General features: G+C 36.6%; 1 protein-coding gene and 1 long non-coding RNA gene across 8 annotated transcripts in view; one reads left to right on the forward strand and one right to left on the reverse strand.

Moving 5' to 3' along the window:
* The window catches only part of LOC145255605 (uncharacterized), a 529,950-nt gene that overhangs the window by 307,544 nt on the left and 201,583 nt on the right, over positions 1 to 20,823 (forward strand). The window lies entirely within an intron of this gene.
* Positions 11,529 to 18,372, reverse strand: LOC145255606 (uncharacterized). The gene is made up of 2 exons (XR_013863864.1): positions 17,508 to 18,372; positions 11,529 to 15,595 (listed from the first exon to the last, which is right to left on the reverse strand). It is a non-coding gene; the product is annotated as an uncharacterized LOC145255606 (long non-coding RNA).

Below are 20,823 nucleotides of genomic sequence, written 5' to 3' on the forward strand. Positions count from 1 at the left end.
ATCATTCTACTTCTCTAGAAAGTACAAATCTCCTGGTGCAATTCTCTATGTATATGAGACAGACAAGTCCTAAGATAAAGTCTTGGTGCCACATCTTGGGAGGTGCTGCTAAGAACGCTATCTCCTGCCTTTACAGAGTACAAAATCAACTTTGAAATCTAGTGAGAGGGCGGTGAGTTCCTTCCTACAACCCTTTTCGTACAGAATAAACAGTGCTAGTCTCTCTCTACTCTATCGCAATTTCCACAGAATGTGCTCAGTTGAGATTCAATCTCTAGTTTCTCCTTGAGAGACATTCGCTGCAAGAACTCATCTGACTACCGCAACAAAGAAAGGTTTTTCTTTGCTCCCTGCGTGTGCGTAAAGCCAGGAAAAATTTCTATTGACAGATCTTCTTTACAAAGGCTTCCCCTCTATAGAACACATTACTGTGAAACTGCTTACTTACAGATTACAACATCCAATGCTAAGAAATTCTTGTCATAAATTGCCACATAAGTAATTGAATACAATTCAGACCTTTCATCAATGTTAGTACTTCCATAGTGTTCCTCATCTCTCGGTAGACAATCATTCAATTTCATTATCCTTCGCCGCCAACATGCAAACTATCGCATACATCCTCACAGACTGTCCCCTAAGCGAAGCATGCTCCAATGTAGATGTGAGGGGTGCCTCGGACACTGTCCGACAATAGATTGCTATGATGATGATTAACTTTTATCCTCAAGTGGCTCCTGGTTTCGATAATTAATGAACAAAAAGTAAAAAAAAAACTTTAAAAATATTTTACGTTAAATTTATACTTTAACACCCTCAGCTACCCCCCCCCCATTCAATAAGATTTGACTTTTTAATTAAGTGAAAAAGCACCTAAAAACTTGGCAAAGGATAAAAACAAAAAAACAAAAACAAAAAACAGAAAAAACACATTTCTTTTAGAATTTGAAATGAGGGATCAGTTTCACATATAAATTTGACTTAAAATGATTATTCCATTTCCCAACAAAATAGCGTTTTAGGGCAATTAACCATTTTTATTCTGCTAAGAGAGATTAAAAAAAAATTTTTCTTTATCTGACCATTTATCCTAAGAATGAGTGGCAAAGAGCTCATTCATCCAAAACTTTCCTTAGTCCTCTCACTAACCCTAAGTTCGAGTGGCAAGGCTCACACCCTAAAAACCCACCTTAATCTAACTACTAATCCAAAGTTCGAGTGGCAAGCCTCCACAAATCTCTTAACCCTATCACTAACACCCTCCCTTTAAAAACGTGCAGAATTTATCTCTCATATAACAACAACAAATACCCTAAAATCCTATTCGGTTCGATAATGGTCCAAAAATGGGCGATTATTTTATAAAATTTATATCTGAAGCTAATCCCCACTCTAAATTCTAAAATAACTGTTTGTTTTGTTTTTTTTTTTCACCAAGTTCTTTTCAGAGTGTCTACACATAAACGGCAGAAAATGTAGAATCTCATTTTTTTTTTTTGTGAGGACAAGTGATTTAGCTGAGGTGCTCATAATAATATTATAATATATTGTTTTTTATTTTGTTCCTTGCAAAATAGCAAAATTAGGAAAATAAAAAAGTAAAAATACGATTTGTGCCAGAAAACAAAACAACAAAAATAGCTGCCAATAGTAAAAGGAATGAAATTTACATTAAAAATAGTGAATGTAAATTTTCAAACCAGAAGTTTATTTAAAAATTGAAAATACAATTTAAAAACTAAAATAATGAATTTCACCCAAAACTAACAAGATGATCCGACGTTGCCCGGGATTGAATGATAATCAACGAATGCTTCACACTCTCATATTTGTATTGTCATCTAAATCGATGAACTCATTGATTTTTTCAATCAAATCAATTAATTGTCTGCTCTACTTGGGGACCCATCATGGTGGACCGGAAAGAAAGCTCACATACCTTTCACAGTGACATAGTTCACAATACATTGTAGTCTACATTACACCGTAGAGAACCTACTGTTGATTTTATAAAATTATTTTTATATAATATGGCTTGAATCAAAGTTTAAGATGCAAAAGTCAGGTATCATAGTTCAATTGTGCTCTAAACAGAAACACTCATTTCGAATGCGCCCTTGTCATATCAAAGAACCTACTGTTGATTTTATATATATGATCTTGTGCAGTGATAATGGTTTGAATTTAAGTTTAAAATGAAAGAAGTATCATGGTTCAGTTGTGCTTTAAACAGAAACATTCATTTTGAACGCGCCCCTGTCATATAAAAGAACCTACTGTTGATTTTATATGTCGAGCCTTTCGGCTTGTGTAGTAATAAAACTTCTCAAATGCACTTGTGATGTTAGGCTGTGTAAGATGTTAACTTTGGTCAAAATCGCCTGTTTCTTCTTTCATCGGATTATTTCGATTATCGATACTTATTGAAGACATTCCAATACAAAACCTATCTAAGAATACTGCCAGGCACATAAAGTATCTTTGTGCGAAATTTCATAAAAACCGACTCAGTCGTTTTCAAATGCATAGGAAACAAATTCTCTCTCTCTCTCTCTCTCTCTCTCTCTCTCTCTCTCACACACACACACACACACACACACACACACAGACAAAGTCCCTTTAATATAAAAGTAAAAATGTGTGCAAAACCAAAGAAACGCAATCAAGCAGCAATCAAAAAATATAAAAAATAACTTTCATAAGTAATAATCAATAATAATATTATTGACCTTCGAGCTGGGATCAAGGTGTAGTGCTTGTTCATACCTTGATCAAGGCATAACACTCATAGTTTTCTTCATCTGTCAGCTGACAGTTATGCTGTCTCATTAACCCTTACTCTCGAATGGCTCTTTGCCTTGATAAGTGCTGACAAAATATTAAAAAATTGGTTGTCTTCAAATCTAAACTGCCCTAAAACACTATCTGGTTCGAAAATGGAAATAAATTTTCAATAAAGGTTGAATTTTTTCACATAATCTAATGACACCAGAGGAGGAGGAAACAGAAAAGGAGAAGGATGAAGAGAAGGAGGAGGAGAAGAAAAAGGAGAAGGAGGAAGAAGAGGAGAAGGTATCCTTTTTGACTGTGGCATTTTTTTTTTGTCCCATACAGAGTACCCCAAAAAAGAGGCACTAGATATCTCTCACATAAAAACCAAAAAAACAAAAAAACGAACTTGTGTCTAACTTTGTCCTCGTGGGGAGACAAGTAAATAGTTATAGTAACTCCCGGTTGAATAGAACAATACAATATGGTAACTTTCAAGTCCAATGTAAACAAGTTCTTGTTGAGCCGTCCTCATAAATCATCAAATTCTACCCAATCTACACCATTAACGATTACTACACTATCACCTTTCATTCATTAACCTTTATCCTTAAGTGGCCTTTGGGCCTTGATAAGTGGTGATTACCAAGTAAAAAAAAAAACAGTAGTTGAAGCCACAGACTTTCACTTCAAGGTCATTAAACTTAAAAAAAAAATAACTTTGGGATGGGTTGCTTGTTTAGAAAAAGGAAATATCAACAAAAACAACAACAACAACAAAAGTGTTTCGTATATACAAATGCACACGTAGTCTTCTCATCTAAAGTTTCTTTTACATTTGTCACATTTATATTATCACTGGAAAGTTGGACCCGGCGTTGCCCGGTATTAAACGTAACGTTAAATTCCTTAAAAAAATAAAATAAAAATGAAAAAATAAAAGATCAAAAAAACTGAGACGCGCATTCAAATATCATGTTTTTTTCTAAACAGTTCACGTCTTGTAAGTAAAAAAAAAAAAAATACTTGAGCTGAGATCGAAACCAAAACCTAAAAACAATGAGTCAAGTACGAGAACCATTAAGCCAAATTGACACGACCTTTAAAAAATGTTTTCAAACCTACTTATTCTCAACATAAAGAATCTGTAATGTGAACCATTCACACATGCGCATTCGTTAAACAGTTAGCAAATATAAAAATTCGATGCCCCCCCCCCTCCCCACATATGAATTTGTCAAGTTTGACTCCTTAGCAGTCTTTTTTTTCCGGAAGAAAACCAATTAAAAAGTTTTCCACATGTCTATATACCAAATTTCAAGTTTGTAAATCAAAATCTGTTGAGTATATAGGTTGAGAAGTGCACACACACACACACACACACACACACACACACACACACACACACACACACATTCTCACTTTTACAGATATACTAGCAGAATTAATTAATGCAGAATTCTAACTTATTATTAACAGAAATACCGCAGGTATTAAACATAACGCTAAATTTCTTTACAAAAAATGAAGTAAAGAAAAGCGAAATGAAACTGAGACATGTGCATACGAGTACTATGTTTTTTCTAAACTTTCAGTAAATAAAAAAAATACTCGAGCTGAGGTCAAAACCAAAACCTGAAGGCAGTGAGTCAAGAATGATGACCATTAGACCAGCTTGACATGATCTTTAAAATGTGTTTTCAAATCAACTTATACTTAAGAATCTGTCATGTTACCCAACCGCGCATGTACACTTGTGAAACAGTTGAAACATGGAAAATCCAATCATCTCCACCTACCAAATTTTACAATTTTGATCCCTTAGCCGCCCTTTTTCTGGATGAAAACCAATTAAAAAATTTTCCGCATGTTTGAATAAACTATATAATAAATTTAAAGTCTTTAGATCAAAAATTCCCTTCCCTTGACTAGAGAAACAAACCTAGAATCGGATGATCAAGCCTTTATGTGCTTTAGACTAAACTTGCAACACAACATTAGCTACTTTTACTTTCTCTACCGCTCTCCCTCGACCCAGGACTGCGCCATAATAAACAAAGTCTCTGACAGCATAGACACAGCACTCTCCCTCGACACTAGTGCACAAGTACATGTATTTGGTGACTTTAATATCCACCAAAAAAACTGGCTTGGATTCTCTACTTACACAGATACAGCGGGCAGCACAACTCATAGCTTCTCTATATCTCACTCCCTATCACAAATTGTTACGTTTCCAACCCGTTTCCCTGACCAGGAAGAACAACATGCATCACTTCTAGATCTGTTTTTGACCGCAGTTCCTGGTGATTGTATAACAAATGCAGACAGCCCACTTGGGAACGCTGATCATGCAGTGATAATGGTTGAAATCGCCCTAAACTCTAGAGCCTAAACTGAAGAGCTAGTGCTCAAAGCAACGAGATATTATAAAAAGGCTGACTTGGAAGCCATCAGAGATCTTATCAGAGATGCCCTATGGGGAAATATTTCTCTTCCTGCTGAACAGTGCGCAAACGAGACCACTGAATGGTTCAAAACTGCATTCGAAGCGCATGTTCCCATGCGAAAATTTTATAGCAAGCCCCACTCTCCCCAATGGTTTACTTCGACTTGTGCAACTGCCATTGCTCAAAGGCAGCATGCATACCACAGATTTAACCGACATAAGTCCAGTCAAACAGACAGAAATACATAGAAGTTAGAAGTAACGTCAAGAAAGAAATAGCGACAGCTAAGAGAGAATTTATGGAAACCACTAAAAAACGCATCAAAACACAAAAACTAGAAACTCGTGACTTCTGGAAAATCTACAACAGTGTAGTAAATAATAGGCAATCAACAATTCTCCACTAACCAAAAATCACGAGGTTGTTTTCTCAGCAACCGACAAGGCTAACATGCTTGCCAGCCGGTTTGCCTCAAACTCCACACTGGACCCTTCCAACCACCCCCTACCTGACTTACCTATGCGGACAGACGCCATGCTAGACGATCTGAAAATCACCCCTGCTCAGGTGCATGCTATCATAAAAAACCTTGACACTTCAAAAGCATGTGGACCCGATCTCATCCCAGTGAAAAAAGCATGTGGACCCGATCTCATCCTATTAAAAAAGTGCTCAGCTGAAGTAGCTCCAGTACTCTCCAAACTCTACAACAAATGCCTTAATGAATCTTGCTTTCCAGGTTGTTGGAAAACTGCTTCTGTGGTACCAGTATTCAAGAATTCTGGCGAAAGAACTAACCCATTAAATTATCACCCCATTAGCTTCCTCCCACTTTTTGCCAAAATATTTGAGACCTTAATTAACCATGCTCTAGTCCATCACCTTACAGGTGCTAAACTTCTGACTGACCAACAATATGGATTTAGACAAGCCCGTTCCACATCAGACATCCTAACTGTAATCTCTGAACGTATATATCATTCACTGGAAAAAGTGGGGAAGGGCAGAGCGGTAGCTCTAGATATATCTAAGGCTTTTGACAGGGTATGGCATGAGGGTCTTCTCAGGAAAATTAGATCATACGGTATCACTGGTAGAATACTTAACATAATTAGATCCTTCTTAGATAAGAGAAAAATCCAGGTTGTCCTCGACGGTCGTACATCTAAACAATATGATATAAATGTGAGAGTGCCCCAGGGGTCTATCCTTGGAACTCTACTGTTCCTGATATTCATAAATGACGTCCCCGACAAAATTTCCTCTGAGATGGGTATATATGCTGATAACACCACACTCTATAACAGGCACAACAGGAAAAAAAATGAACACATCTAAAGAAATGGCAGAAACACTAGAGGATGACCTCCAATCTGTAGTGGAATGGGGACAAAAATGGATGGTCACGTTCAATGCCGCCAAGACTAAACTAGTTTCATTCAATAATTACAAGAAACCTTCTCTACCACCTATAGCAATGGCCAACGACTCTTTATCTGAGAGTACATCTTTCAAACTCCTTGGCCTAACGTTCACAGAAAACATGAGTTGGAACAATTACATTGAAGGCATTGCTAGGGCCGCTGCAAGGAAGGTGGGCTCTCTCTACCATGCTAGAAAACTACTAACACCCGAAAGTATCCTGTACCTCTATAAGGCCACCATTCACCCATGTATGGAGTAGTGCCGTCATATTTGGGCTGGTGCATCTGCTACTAATCTCTCGCTCCTTGACAAGGTTCAAAAGAGAGTTGCAAATCTGATAGGCCCTGAACTGCCATCTAAGCTTCATCGACGAAACGTTGCATCCCTCTACCTTTTCTACAAGTATTTTAATGGTGAATGCTCTGACGAACTGCAAGCACTTGTGCCCCCATGACGTGAACACCCTCGACAAACCCGACAGGCAGCTAAATCCCACCCCACACTGTAGAGATCCCTAAATGTAAAAGATCTTTCTACTCCAGTAGTTTCTTCCCCAGAACCGCTAGACTTTGGAATTCCATGCCAGGTCCCTGCTTCCCCAACTGAACCGACATCTTGCTGCCCAAATCCTACATAGTACCCCAGTAGTTGTTGCCCCTGATAGCAGCCCCCTACACCAAAGTGGCAAGGTGCCTTGTTTGGGGTGAAAATGTAATAAAAAAAAAAAAACTTCGTTGAGTATATAGGTTGAGAATGTCTTCACACACACACACACACACACACACACACACACACACACACACACACACACACACACACATACACACATTTTCGCTTTTATATATATAGATATGTAGCTGGCGTTGCCCAGCATTAAACATAATGTTAAATTCCTTTGAAAAAATGAAATAAGAAACTGAGACGAGGTCATATAAATATTATGTTTTTTTCTAAGCAGTTCACTTTTTATAAATAAAAAAGAAAAAACCTAAAGACAGTGAGTCAAGTACAATAACCATTAGGCCAACTTGACACGATCTTTAAAAAATGTTTCCAAATCTGTTTATTCTTAACATAATGTGAACGATTCGCGCATTGGCAGTTGTGAAACAGCTGACAAACAGATAAAAATCCGATTACCTCCTAGTACCAATTTTTCTATTTTGACCCCTTAGCAGCCTTTTTTCCGGATGAAGATTAAAGATTACAAAGTTTTCCACATGTCTGAATCCTTTATATACAAAATTTCAGGTCTGTAGATCAAATATTCGTTGAGTATATAGGTTGAGAAGTATCCTAACACACACATTCTCAGTTTTATAGATATATAAATAGATTAAAACAAAATACTACTATTTAAATAAAAAAATATGGCATAATATTTTGAAATATTGTGTATATAGTACAGACGAAAGGCTTGGTGACAAATATTTGAATGCTTAATATATATATAATTAGTTTTTAAACAGTTAATATTTAGTGTTATTCATTTGTAATTTTAACGTCCTATTTTTCCCTATATATCTGCAATAGTTTTGTCAAAATGATTCAAAAAGGGGTAAAATAAAAAAAGACCTTTCTTAAAATATCATGCTTATTAGTTTTCAGATTAAGTAATTTAAATAAAAAGTTTCAGATTAAGTAATTTGAATAAAAACTAATGTATCTTAGCTAGAAAGAAAGATACACTGAGGTAGCGTATGAGTAGTAAAAGTAGTTCACAAAGAGAAAGGGGGAGGTGATTGTTCTCTCTTTCTTTCCTTTTCTCTTTCCATCTCTCTTTTACTCTCGCCATTTCTTTGTACCGTAGTCTTTAATATGTAGACACCCAACACGTCGTAGACTCAGTCGCAAAGGAGACAAAGAACAGGAAAGAGGAAAGAACTTTAACTCGTTGTTTCAAGTTTTAAGAGAAGACCTTTATTTCTCAGTCTCTGGACACACACGACTTCTCGTTATGGCTGTGACGTCATCCACGTCTTTAAAGTGCTTGTGATCCCTAACGTGCTCGTCGGTCTGTGCACACATTCTTTTTTCTTACCGTGATATCACTTCGCATACAGCTTGACATTTGCATACAGTTACCATATGCGTGTCCACACTCTGTCACATGATGATTACTGAACTTTATGCATTCATGATCTGAAAGTTTCATCTCTCTGTTGCAGTTATTGATGGTGTGAGACTCTAAGAAAGGGACTCTTGTCATGGACATTCGGCAGAAGCAAAGATGCATCATTGAATTCCTCCATGCAGAAAAAAATTGAAGCAATCAACATTCACCGGCACCTCTTAAATGTTTATGAAGCTGATACAGTTAGCGAATAGGAAAGAACTTTAACTTCTGTTTTAAGTTTTAAGAAAAGATCTTTATTCCTCATTTTCCCGAGACGCGTGACTTCTCGTTACAGCTATGACATCAGCTACATCTCTGACAGGATCGTGATCTCTAATTTGCTCGATGGTCTGCGCACACATCCTTTTAATAGTCTTTTTCTTTTTCCTTACCATGACGGCACTTTGCACACAGGTTGGCATTTGCATACAGCCATCATATGCGCCTCCGCACTCTGTTACAGACGTTCTGTCCCCATTCAGTAAGGAAGAGATTCTTCTTAACTGGGGTAATTTTAATTTTTGTTCTAATCTTTGCCACTTTTTAGAGGGTGCGAAATATTTCAACACATAAAATAAAAAGCAAATTTGCTTTCGTCATCAGTTAAATTAAAAAAAAATGTTTTTATAGTTTTGAGTAGAAAAATTCTTTTCTTTTTTACATAGTAAATAAGTTCCCTCAGAAATTATTCTCTAGAGGAAATGGTAAACTAGAAAGTATTTACTTCGTTGTGTCCGCCGTATTTGAAAGCAAAAATCGCGAACCAGTGTTAATAAAAAAAAGAGGGTGCTTATTCAAATTGGCACTTATGTTGGCAATTAAAAGTAAAGAAATTACTGAAAAGTCTGTATGATGTACGTTTTCATTATGAAACGAAAATTTCATATTCCAAATATACGTAACTTGATCAAGTAGTTTTATTTTAAAATTAAGAAAATCAAAATTTTCCAAATAAATGAGTTGTTAGTGTTTTCATCAGGCATGGTGAAATCCGATGAAATCAATAAGGGTAAGACAACTCAATCGATGTGTTGAGGTAAAAAATCAACCTTATGTTCAATACAGTTTAGTAGTAAAATCGCTAAAACTCGTAAATTTTGCTTTTCTTAGTTTTTAAAAAAACCTCCATCAGATTTACATATTTTTTGGAATATGTCATCTTCGTTCCATGAAAGAACATCACGCGTACATCATACAAACTTTTTTGTAATTTCTTTACAAATAAAATGGAAAGTATCTACTTCATTATGGCTGCCGTATTTGAAAGCGAAAATTGCAAACTGGTGTTAAAAAAAATCGTACTTATTCAGATTGACATTTTTGGTGACAATGTAAAGTAAAGAAAATACAGTTTTTTCCTTTTCCTTACCATGACGTCACTTCGCACACGACTCGCTATACGCGCATGCGTACTCCGTTACATCTCTGCAAGAAGAATGTCTAAACAGATATGTTACGCAGTTTATCTGTTTTTGAAAGCTTGTCGAACAATGCTGTTCGCCTTGACAATCGCTAACACCAATACGCGTGTTCCTCTTCACCTTCTATTCTGACTGTGTCATTTTCTCTTAGACTGGCGATCGCTGAATGTGCAAAATCAAGATATAAAGCTACTAAGCCTTATGTCTAGAACCCTTATTCTAATTTTGATCAAAATCCATCACATGATTAAATTTAAACTTAAAGGGTATTAGAATTCATACATTGGTGAGTTATTTCCTTTTCCTTTTTGGCTGGCAGGATTTCCAGGGGTCATGTAGGGGTCATGTGAGGTGGCTCATAAAAACCCTCGCATGAATGTGCCCCGCCTTTTTCACCCCTCCTTTTTTTTTTTTTAGTCTAGTGGCTGAGGCTCCATGACAAAAACCGAAGATGGCAGTCTCAAAAACACCTGAATGAAAGAAAAAGCGACGAAAAGAGCCAAATAGAACATGAAAAGAGCCAGAATTGACGAACGCACACGTGCCACCTGTTATTCGAACTTTCCACCCCAGATAAATTCTCGCACAGCACGTTTTTCACAAATTATCTTCTTTTTTTTTCAGTACAATTAACGTTTTTCTTGTCTTATCCATTTGTTCACCCAGTAAAATTGATTTGAATATTGTACACACTTGTGTTTCTACTTGCAAACCAATTATCATTATGACGTTTCTGAATTTTTGAGATGAAGATTCGTCAATCTTATTATTTGGATTCTGACTACTGTTCTCATCTTGAGTGTGATTCTCACAACATTTCAGTCAATGTAACCTCTGACCTTTTCACATGTATTTTGTCAAACGCAAGAATTTTTTTGTTGAACTCGAGAATTTGGATGGAATTTCAAACAGAACCCTTTATTTACTTCACGGGAGGGGGGGGAGGTTGCATGCTCTTGTTTCATCAGCCATGACTGGATAGGGGTCCTAAGTAATTCGCAATCCCTCATTCGACAAAATACCCCTGAAGAAGGTCGGAGGTTACATCGAAATGTTGTGAAAATAACACTCAAGATAAGAACAGTAGTCCAATGAATCCAAATAATACGACCAACTTTCGCCATATTGTTTCAGAATTTATCGCTGATTTTTTTCCGCATTCCCAAGGTAAAATTAATCCCAATAAGGAGTCTTAAGAAGAAATTGAAATTCAAGAAACCTTGTTTGATTGATATCTAATAACTAGTGATCAAATTTAATGCAAATCTGAAATATCTGAATTTTCAAATGCGAGGTTGTATCCATATTATGCCCCCCTCAAAGCCCTTTTAAATACTCCAAATGAAATGAAAATTTTGAGAATATTTATTAATTGATGACAAATACTAAAAATTTTGCAAAAAAAGAAATCTGGACCATGCAGTAGCTTCTGGTGGGGGCCTCTCGATGCCATATTAGTGGGTAATTGTTACTGCTTTACCTTATCATGTTCTACAAAAAAAAAAAAATTCTTTTTCTCTCTTAGTTTCCCCTCTCTGTCCTGCTCTAAGCAAGTTTGACGACCTAGTCCACAAATTCCAAAATTCCATCATGACAAGTTTCAAGAAAAAATGCACGTATAAACCCGGAACTCCAACATAACGTAGACCCCTACTACCATGTCGCCTTCTCCAACATCAGGGGTCTATGTTCTAACCTTCCAGAGGTTGAAACCCAATTACAGGAGACTAAACCAGACCTTTTATTTTAAGCGAAACTGGCATTGGACAGAATATTTCCCTAAATGAGTTCGTAATTAAAGGATACTCTAACTTAACTTCTAAATCTGACCCCCAAAATCGCCATGGGCATGGAATATGTGCCTATATTAAAGATGGCTTTCCATGTGGTAGGGACATCTCCAGAGAAGATCCTAACTTGCCCTATATGTGCTTCCAGGTTGCATTAGCTCACACTACTGCATTTATATTTACTCTCTATCACCCCCACAACAGAGGAGTTACTATCTTTAAAAGCATATCTGAGAAAATTGACCAAGTCCTATCTGCTTATCCTTCAGCTAACATTCACGTATGTGGAGACTTCAATGTTTACAATGTGGAATGGTTGACCCACTCAAACAAGACCAATGATGAGGGGAGGTTTGGTCATGGTTTCTTCATTGCTTATGATCTCACTCAGATTGTTCATGACCCCACCCGTGTGGCCGACAATGACGGCCAGTATGCGAGTTTCCTAAACCTTTTTCTCACAACTTGCCCTGAACTATGTTCAGTTTCCATTTTGTCTCCTCTTGGATCTTCCGACCACTCAGTTGTATCAATTAAGATAAAAATAAAATGTAATAAGTCCTCAGACATACCTCTCCATCATACAGTATATCGATACACTATGGCTGACTGGAATAGTTTCCGTACATTTATATCGGATCTACCTCTGCGTTCCATGTTTCAAAAAGGATATGTCCTCTATAGTATCAGACCTTACAGAATGGTTAATTGTAGGTATAGACCGTTTCATACCCTAAAAAAAGTTCCAGCAAAAACCTAACAGCCAGCCATGGTTCTCTCCAGAATGTGCTGTTGCCATTGCGCACAGAAATCACTTTTTCCATTGCTTCCAACGTAATAGATGTATGGAAACAAAACCTGCTTTCAGGACTGCCAACAACCATTGTAAAAAAGTAATAAAGAACGCAAAAGAGTTGTATGCTCAGTCCGTCAAGTCCAACGGAGCTGAGCAGCGGCTTGGTTCCCACCAGTTTTGGCAAATAGCAAACATAATCCTGAACAGAAGCGTGTGCTCTATCCCAACTATCATCAATGGACCTGAGGTAATCTCGCCAGCATCAGACAAAGCCAAGCCCTTTGTCAAGAACTTTGCAGCTAACTCTACCCTTTGCGACTAAGGCTGCCAACCCCCAATATTTCCTCTTGTATCAGAAAACACACTATGTGATATACAAATATCTGTTCGTGATGTTGCCAAGCTAATGAAAAACCTTAATTCCACTAACGCAACCGGCGCTGACGGTATTCCAATTATAGTACTCAAGAAACTTCAACCAGAACTACTAGTGCCCATACTTAAAAAACTGTTTAAACGTTGTCTTAAGGAGAATTGCTTCCCATCACCCTAGAAAATCTCATGAGTATGCCCTGTATTTAAGAATTCAGCTGATTGTTCAGCCCCCTCTCAGTACAGGGCAATAAGTTTCCTGTGCGTCATGAGTAAGTTGCTGGAATCTGTGTTAAATACAGAAGTAATCAACCATCTCAGAAAAAATAACCTTCTTAGTGACACACAATATGGTTTCCGTTCTGCTAGATCTACAGCAGATGTGCTTACAGTTATATCTCATAGGATTAGCGAATCTCTCGACAGAGGCAACCTTTCTAGGGCAACTGCTCTTGACATATCAAAGGCCTTTGATAGGGTATTGCATAAAAGTTTACTTCACTATGGTATAGCTGGAAATGTCTTCTCAATTATTAAATCATTTCTCTCTGATAGGTTCATAAGAGTAGTAGTTGATGGACAAAAGTCAGAAGCTCACAGTATTAATGCTGGAGTCCCTCAGGGGTCCATCATGGGCCCAACTCTTTTCCTGATCTACATTAATGATCTTCCAAATCACATCCTTACATCATTCGTAGACATTTTTGCTGATGACACTACCATCCATGGTAGCACATCTAAGACAGTAAACGACCAAGTTCTCTTGGATTCTCTCTCCTCTGATCTTGATCATGTTGTACAATGGGGGAAAGGAGTGGTTGGTTACTTTTAATGCATCTAAAACCAAGCTTCTCTCTTTACATCATCAACGTTCTGATCCTCATCTGGCATCAATTGAAATGAATGGCTCTTGTCTTGAGGAGTCCTCAAGTTTTGACTAGCTTCTGGGCTTGACCTTTACTCCTGATCTGAAATGGAATACGTACATCAAATCTGTTGCCAAGGCCGCTGGGAAAATGGTGGAATCCTTCTATCGATCCAGTAGATATCTCACTGCTGATGCAATTCTCTATCTATATAAGAGCCAGGTACGTCCAAGGATGGAATACTGTTGCTACATCTGGGTAGGAGCTGCTAGAAAGGATCTGTCCTGCCTTGATAGCGTTCAAAATAGACTTTGTGGCCTCGTGGGAGATATCCTTTTCTCTTTGCTGCAACCTCTATTTCACAGAAGAGATGTTGTGAGTTTGTCTCTGCTTTATCGTTATTTTCATGGAAAGTGTTCGACTGAACTTCAATCTATGGTCACCCCTCGCCAAACTTTCACAAGAAACACTCGTCTAGCTGAAAACACTATTAATAATTCCCCCAACTCTTTATCTGTGCCTAAACCTAAACGTAGATTCCATGAACAAAGCTTCTTTCTTAGAACTGCACGCCTGTGGAATTGTCTTCCGTTTTTCTGCTTTCCAGCTGACTATAACATGGTTGTCTTCAAGTCCAACGTAAACAAGTTTCTGATTAGCCGTTCCACTTAAGTTAACAAATTTACCGAACTTCCATTACTATCGATTACTATATTGCCCTTTTGACTACTCTACACTCTTTAACACTTATCCTTGAGTTGCATCTCGGCCTTAATAAGTGGTGACGCCTATATAAAAAAAAAACAACCCCAAAAAAACATCCAAGGTAAGTAGATTTCCATATTTTTTTAGCAGAATTTCCGTGAAATTAATTTAAACTAAGTAGTTCACATTACTCACTCTTATGTCCAGCAGATATGTTCCAAAGTTCATAATGATTGGTTAATTAGTTTCAAAGTGAATCCTATGCACAGAAATGCATACATGGTGGAATGACAAATTTGTCACCCTTGAGGAAAACGCTGCAGATTTATTTTAAAACTTTTGTTGGAAAAGTCAATTCAGGTAACTTGGTTATGTAGTAGAGCTGACATCTATTCAATGTAGCCGCCTTCAACTTCAATCACCAGCTCTATGTGAGTCCGAAATTAGGAGCATGCCTTTTCCACAAGCGCTGGCTGGAGCTCGGCCAATACTCGGCAGATGGCAGCAATCAAGCTGGCTTTGGTGTTGTGGGAGGTCTTGTTGGTGATGTTCTCAATGTATGATCAAGTGAAGTAGTCCAGCGGGTTCAGGTCAGGAAGAAGGTTGGCCAATGAGAGAAGGATACAAAGTCGTAGCACTCCTGAAGCCAAGGTTGCATCTCTTTGAACTTGTGAGCCGATACTGAGTCCTGCTGCAACACCCAGCATCTGCCAACGACCAACTGATTGCATCAGGGGATGACCATACTCTTCAGCGCATCCAAATACACTTTGATGTTGGCTTTCAAGCCGACTTCAAAAATGTGAGCTAGCATGATGTGGCCCTCATTTAAAACCACACCAAAGACTATAACCGTGGCAGGAAACTGGCCAAGTAGTAGATGGTCTGCAACAAAAAAAGAAAACCATTTTTCATCAAACGGAAATGGAATCATGTTGTCTTTTCTAGAGCGATAATTTTATCTTTCCACCCTATAAACATATATGCATATTTAACTTTATATACATGAAGATATACAAATAAATGCACACACTCTCTCTCTTTCATATATATATATATATATATATATATATATTTAATCCAGCGTCCTGGCAATGCCGGTTACATTTGCTAGTTTAACAGCTACATCTGTACACATAATTAGTTGACGTTGACTCTCGGGCATCAGAGCTTTTGCATAGTAACGAAATTACATAGTAATCTCCCTTTTGCTCTGAAAACAAGGTTTTGTTTACAAAGTAATTTTATTGTTACAATCCGAGATGAAACAGTGAAATATTTGTGATAAAATAAAAAAAATAAAAAAATAAAACGCGACAAACCATTTAGAAAGCCATTCTTAACATGTGTATAAATGTGAGATTGTAATGTGTTTTTTGTTAACAATTTAACAATAAACAGAAATACCGTATATATTAAACGTAACTTTAAATTCCTTAAAAAAAAAAAAATATGTGAAATAAAAAACGGAAAGAAACTGAGACATGTGCATGCAAGTATTATGTTTTTTCTAAACAGTTCACTCCTTGTAAGTAAAACAAAAAATACTCCAGCTGAGATTGAAATCGAAATCAGAAGCTAAAGACAGTGAGTCAAGTATGATAACCATTAAGCCACTAGCTTGACACGATCTTTAAAAGGTGTTTTCAAACCTACTTATTCTTAAGAACGATGTCATGTGAATGATTCATGCATGTGCATTCGTGAAACAGGTGACAAACAGATAAAAATCCGATGAACCTACATACCAATTTTTCAATTTTTAACCCTTAACAGCTCTTTTTTTTCTGGATGAAAAACGATTAAAAGTTTTTCACATATCTGAGTACTCTATATACCAAATTTCAAGTCTGTAGATCAAATATTCGTTGAGTATATAGGTTGAGAGTTATCCTCACACACCTACGTTCTCAGTTATATATATCTTCAGGCTGAAGAATCCTAGAGTGAATGAAACGCGGAATATTCAGTGTAGCTTAATCGCCATATACATTTATAAATTACTAGCTAGCTCTACCTACGTATTGAGCACTTTTGAAGTAAATACTTAAAATTTACGCATAAATTTATACTTTTGTATATTAATTTTATGTGAGTAAATGAAGTAGTTTTATATATATATATATATATATATATATATATATATATATATATATATATATATATATATATATATATATTGTATTTCTCTAAGTCTGTCTGTTTCACTTTTTCTTAGAAACTACTGGGTCGATCTGGTTGAAAATTTGTGTGGACTTTGTGCAGCGAACTAAGTATTATGCTATCCATTCGATGCACAGTTAGGTATTAATAAGGATTAGTATTTAATGCAAAAGTGAGCACAAATTTAACCATATTCAAACATCAAGATCAAAATCAGCCTCAAAATGGATACAATTTAGTAATAAAATCGCTAAAGAAATCATTAAAAAAAATTTTTAGTTAAAAAAATCCACTTGATCAATTTACGTGATTTTTGGAATATATATCATTTTCGTTCTGTGACGAGTACGTATATCATAAAAATATTTTTATACTTTTTTTTTTAATAAGTGTAATTCTAAATACACACCTACATTCGTTTTGTTGTTGTTTTTGCGATAGTGACAAATGAACGAATTCAAATATCAACGGCGAAGCATTTCCTAAATGCTAGGAAAGAGTTGCCCCTTTTCCTCCCTATATGGAGAAACGTTTAAATTTATATATATATGTAAAAAAAAGAGATAAGTTGAAGCAGTACGCAACATTTGGAAGTCAACGTGATAACTGGCTGAGCCACGGCAGCAGCACTTACATTTTGCATCTGATGCAGGAGGGTAGATGCACTTTACGTTCGACGCGCTGCCACTCACAGGAGCGGGAAAGGTGCACTTGTGTGCATGCGATGCTGACCATCCAGCGGAGCATGCAACAACAATTTTGTGAGTCATACGTGACTAAGGAATCGAAAAAAGTGAGGGGTCGGGAATGTTACCGGGTGGAGGGTCTGGGCGGTGGCGGCGGCGATGGTTGGTAGAAGAGAGAGAAGTTTTAGGAGGGTGGAGGGAAGAGTGGGGAAGGGGGAGAGTGGGAGGAAGGGAGAGGCGGAGTTGTATGTATGAGGAGGCAGTGATCGTGAAATATGACAAACAAGAGTTGGAATGACACCGTAGCTGGTTAAATGGACGGGCAAAGTCAGCGAATGAATGAAAGAATGAAATGTGTGGTGAAGAAGAAGAAGAAGAAGAAGAAGAAGAAGAAGAAGAAGAGGAAGAGGAAGAGGAAGAAAAAGAAGGAGAATAATAATAATAAATAAATAAATAAATCTTAGCGATAAAAGAAAGTAGTTCAATTGGCATATCAACCATGGTCGTTTCAAATGTCAAAACATATTTTACGTATCACAATTTTTGAGATGAGGGTTATTGATGTTTCATCTTGAATTACTATTCTCATCTTGGATTCAATCCCACAATGTTTCATACAATATCACCTCCAACGTTCTCCAACTGTATCTTGTCGACTCGCGAATCTTTATATCCACCTTGTGCTCTAACCAAATGAAAATGCTATTCCAAACTTAAACATAACAGACTGACATCAATGCTATGAGCGTGACAGACTGATAAAGCTTACTGTAAAGAATTATTGGACACATCTAAAAAAAAAAAATTAAGAAAAATATAATATCGGAAAACCATGTTTGATTTAACAAAAAAATTATTGAGGAAATTATTTAAACGTAATTTATATAAAAAAGTGCATGTGCGTGTGTAAATATTTAACCGATAAACTCTTAAACTAGTGGTCGCATAACACTGAAATTAACAGGAAATAGTAATCATACACCAAGGATGGTTTATATATATATTATGAAAGTTAGGCTCTCGCTTTATGCACTCACTATTACCAAAATATGAAAACTTTTTTTTTATCAATTATTATTTTTTATCGCATATCTTTTTAAATAACTATGTTTATGTAAGTTAATATGTTATATATTTTGTCAAAATATGCAACATATTTTAAAAATATATTCATTTACAGAAGCATGAAAAAAAAAAGGCAAGGAATGGCCACATTTCTTTTTACAGTTTTAGCAGTTTCAAAAAGGTGAATGTGCAACAGATCGTAAATAGATTGTGCAAGTTTGCAAATTAAAGTATATTTAAAAAACAAATACAAAAATAAAACGTAACTATGTTAGAAAAAATATATTAACAAAAAATATCTTAATATTTTGCCCAAATATATAAGTAAGCAGTTTTGAAGAATACCGGAAGTATTGTATCCATTTTGTGCTTCCATATCTCAATGGACAAACGCGAGCGCCACCTGCCGGCGGGTTTTTAAAGTTAGGGTCTCGTTTTATGCGCAATTACCAAACTTTTTTTCTATTTCGATTTTATCAAGATGAAAACGCAAAGAACAGCTACTGATGAACCATCGCAGTTAATGCGTATCCCAAGGAGGGGAACAGCACTAAAATGCTTCAGACACCCTTGAGACAGGTGTGCACCCTCCTTTCACCTTTTTGTTTTCTTGTGCCTATATTAATTCCTAATCCTAATCAGCCACTTATTTCCTTGGATCGCTTGTTTTTGGAATTCCCTAGCTGTTTACTGTTTCTTTGCCCGTACAAATATACAGAATCTTTCCGCCCAAATCCCCACTCAGGTTGGCCTTTAAAAAATAGGGATCTTTGGTTGTCCTTCATTTATTCTATTTGTCTATCCTACTTCTATATAGGGTCACATCAGTGATCACAATATCACATTTTACACTAGGTCTCACCTTACTTAAAAAAGAGTTATTCTACTAAAAGGATACTAAACTTTTATCTTAGTCTAAAGGACAAATTGGATGGATTGCTAATTGAATGACAAGTATAGTGTCTGCCATAAGTATATTGCTTCTTTTTATTTTTGTAATTTTATTGATATTTAATCATTTCTTCCATTACATGTGCCATTTGAAAATAGAAATCGTATATTTTTTATAGCATAGTTGAATTTAACGAACAAATCTGAGGTGCTTTTACTTATCTTATGTGGCGTTGGAGATGTGTGTCAAAGTATACTACTCAGTACCTAAAAGATATATATATATATATATATATATATATATATATATATATATATATATATATATATAAATCTTTTAGGTACATAAGGAATAATAGTATAATTACATTCCAAGATTCAAATATTTATTTTTCATGTAAAACACTTTCTGCAGTACATTTTTTACAGATCCGTTTTGTTATGCAGAAACAAACCGTTATTATTATGTCAATACCGTCTCTTTTCATGTACGAGGGGCGTGCAATAAGTAATGCCCCTGACCCACTTCCAGTTGTCTGATCTAGCTGAAATTTTGCATGTGCAATGATTTATATCTCTACGGATTATGTGGCAAATTACAGCTCTGAACTAATTGTGGTTTCTGTTTTACAGGTGTTTGAATTGAGTCAGGTGTGAAATGGAGCTTGTTGAATGTCGAGCAGTGATCCGGGTTTTGCATTTGAAAGGACGCACACCACAGGAGACTTTTGATGAAATGAAAGAAACTTATGGTGATAATGCCCCATCATATGACCTTGTAAAACACTGGCATTGTAAATTCAAACATGGCCGGAAGTCTGTGGAAACAGCTTCCAGACCTGGTCGACCTCGCCCTTCTGCCATTGATGAGGCATCTGTCCGTCAAGTTGAGGCTGCGATTTTGGAAGATCGGCGCATTACTATTCGCCAAATAGCTCAAGATGTCAAAATTAGTACAGGGTCTATGGAAACAATCATTCATGACCATTTGCATATGCATAAGGTGTCTGCCAGATGGATTCCCAGGTTGTTCACACCATTCCAGAAGTGAGAACGCGTCAAGTGCTCGAGGATGAATTTGGCGATGTACCAAGAAGATGAGTCAAAGTTTTTCAAAAGACTGATTACACAGGATGAAACCTGCGTCAATCACTATGATCCAGAGACCAAAGCCCAGTCAATGCAGTGGAAGCACTTGGACTCAACATCTCCAAAGAAGGCAAGGGTGCAGCCCTCCGCTGGCAAGGTCATGCTCACAGTCTTCTGTCTAGTGATGACAGATTTCCTGGCAAAGGGTACCACAATTAC

The sequence above is a fragment of the Euprymna scolopes genome, chromosome 31 (assembly GCF_053919585.1).
Source record: "Euprymna scolopes isolate OS-2025 chromosome 31, ASM5391958v1, whole genome shotgun sequence".
Classification (NCBI taxonomy): domain Eukaryota; kingdom Metazoa; phylum Mollusca; class Cephalopoda; order Sepiida; family Sepiolidae; genus Euprymna; species Euprymna scolopes.